Source organism: Geospiza fortis, unplaced genomic scaffold, assembly GCF_000277835.1.
Source record: "Geospiza fortis unplaced genomic scaffold, GeoFor_1.0 scaffold41, whole genome shotgun sequence".
Lineage (NCBI taxonomy): Eukaryota > Metazoa > Chordata > Aves > Passeriformes > Thraupidae > Geospiza > Geospiza fortis.
Window position 1 is genome coordinate 4,471,076 of NW_005054299.1, and position 3,014 is coordinate 4,474,089.

Below are 3,014 nucleotides of genomic sequence, written 5' to 3' on the forward strand. Positions count from 1 at the left end.
CTCTTAAGTGGTGAACAGAAAGGCAAGAAAGAAGCAAGAGCAGTTTATAAGCTGCAGCTCAGGTTTTGTGGTTCTGCACAGAGTTAAAACCATCAGAGGTTCTACATCTGCTCTGGGCTCACTGTGCACAGAGAGCAGGGACATGCCATGGCAGGAGGGGTGGTTGGTGATTGTGCTCTGGATGGTCTCCATGAGGGTGTAAGTGGTTTGCTTATGCCTGATTTTCTGTCCTTAATTTCTTCCTTTGCTCTAGTTAATCCTAATTTTAAGCAATGATTTTCCACTCCTGGCACTGCAACACCTGGTGATTCTCTTTTCTACGGCTTCAGGATTCTAGGTTTAATAAACCATAGCTATCATCTTCTCCTAAAAAAGGGAAGGAGAGCAAAAAAAACAACAGCATCGGAGCCTACTCAGATACAACAAGGGGCCTGTCACTCAGGAGCTTGTAGAAGGTGACAGTAGAAAGGCTGTTCACTTCACTCACAGCTCTCCCTGCAATAATTCTGTGGTAAGTTTATCCCAGAGTGCTGGACAAAGTACAGCCTGCTCTGAATCATTCTGACTTTTCCTGAGAAAGAGCTGTATACCATGCCCATGCTCCAGCTGTGCTCTAGAGCACCATATCTAAGCAGGGGTCCTTTACTGGCCCAGGGCACTCCTTTCTCTCCTTTCTGAGCTGATTGTCTCACCCTCCTGGGGCAGAGGTCCCTGCCAGTGCACCTCCACAGCACAGATATGAATCCCAAGCCTTTCAGCCCTTCTGGGCACAGGCAACAACCCAACAACCCAGCCACAACATGTGGAGGGAGAAAGGGGGCAGGGAGAGGGGAGAGAAAGAAATCTGTGCTGGAAAAGACATGGCAACATTAGCAGTTATTCTTAAATGGGCCTCAGCCTTGCAGAGCCTGGGGACTGCTGCTGGAGACTGAATGAACTTTCTCTTGTTTTGCTCATGATACACTTCTGTGTGGGTGGGCTAACTGGATTTGAAGTAAATAGCATGAAGATCTTTCCAGTAAATGAAAAACTGTTTTGCTGAGGGAAAACAAGCACTAAAAAAAAAAAACAAACCCAACACCAAAAACCAAACCAAACAAGGTATATTACTCTGATTACTCTGAAAGTGGCACTTTTCTAAGCAAGATTGTATGTCTGTGAAAAAGCAGAGTTCCCTCTGTGAGCCCCATGATATTAACTAGCATGCTTCAGCAGCTCAGACAAAAGCCAGCAGGCCAAATACAACCCTGCCATATTAAATTTGCTTTCTGTCAGTGATTGAGTGAGATTATTTTCTTGTGGTTGGAGCCATGCAGAAGACAGCAGCAATATGATTGTTACTGGTTGGAGAAGTCCATCCTCAGTGCCATTGTCAGAGGTCCATGACTTTGGCACCGAAATATGAAGGCTCTGCAGGCAGCAGCTGCAGTGTTAGCAGAGTGCTCAGGTGAGCCAGGGCAGCAGCTGACAAATGGTGAGAAAGAGCAGGCCCATGTGCACTACACCACACACTGCTCAAATGCACTACAAATTGCAATATAGTGAAACATGACTGTCATGGAGTGTCCTGGGAAATGTACCACTGGATAAATCTTCCCTCCATCTATGGTACCAGAGTGTTGCTACCAAGCCACTGATGATCTGAGTGCTGACTGATCTGGTAAGTCCTGTCAGTACAACAGTGAAAGAATCCTTGGTTTCAACTGCTAAATAAAGTATGGGAGAGATGAATGATTTTTCAGTTGTGAGGCTTATATATATATCTGCAAGGAAATGTTCCCAGAGATATTCCCCAGTCATCAGTGTCTCTGATTCATGACAAGAACTTCCAGGAATTCACTGCGTTGAAAAGATAACCTGGAAAATATACCTGAAAACTAAGCATTTTCAAGGGGGGTTTCTTCTGCATTAGTCAGAGTTGATGACTTTTGAAAAAGCTTTTAATGTATGAGAATATAATGGTCTTTATTGGTGTAAGATGACTTTTCACTTAAACTCAACAATCCCATTTAGAGCAGAGCATACCCAGGATGCTATAAACCTCTACAAACTGGGCTGGCATTGAAGCTCAGGACGGACAAGTAATCCTCCACGGATAATTAGCACAGAAAAATGCTTCCAATCTCTTTGTTAGTCCAGTTGTATTTTTTGATCTAATAATAAACTAAACTTTAACCCCCCCCCATCCTCATACATTTTAATTTAGACTGCACTGGGAATCCTGTAACCTGTAATATTTTTAGCTGGGCTGTTTTGGTTTATGTGTGTGCTGCACGCACATACATGGTCTGAAACACCTCTGTCCTCTGCCTGTGCGAGTGCTGCATGAACACCAAGAACTTGGGCCATAATTTGTGAAAGCTTTTCAGTGGGGCATGCTTGACCTCACACACATGCTCAGGTTGCAGGTGTCACTGAGTGCTGTCACCTGTCCCTGTGCTGTCCCCACCTAAGGCTGTAGCTCTGCAGCCCTCTGGCACAGCCTGGCTCTCCTGGGGTTTGGTGGGGGTTTGGCCGTTGATACCGGGGATGGTTTTGCACATTTTTGCACTGTGGGAAGAGGCTGGGTGAGGAACTGTGGGCTCACAGAGGACACTGTGGCCGTGTGTGTGACAGGGACCATCTAGTTCAGCCCCCTGCAATGAGCAGGGACATCTTCAGGTGGGTCAGGCTGCTCAGAGCATTGTCCAACCTGCCCTTGAATGTTTCCAGGGATGGGACATCCACCTCCTCACTGGGCAACCTGGGCCAGTGTTTCACTGGCCAATTGTAAAAACCTTCCTCCTCCTCTTCTTCCCCCCCATACCCTTCCAACTCCTGTGCCGACCCCTCATCCTTCTTCCTCCCTCCAAACCCTCGTGGCTTCTGTGGCTGAAGAGTGCTCAGCTCTGCTCTGTTCCGTTCCCAAAGGACTTGGTGAGAAATGAGTGAATAGTTCCAGTTTCCGCGCCGTTATTGTCGGTGCAAATTCCATCTACAGCAGTGAGTAGTGACCCCCGCGGGGTCCGCCGCCG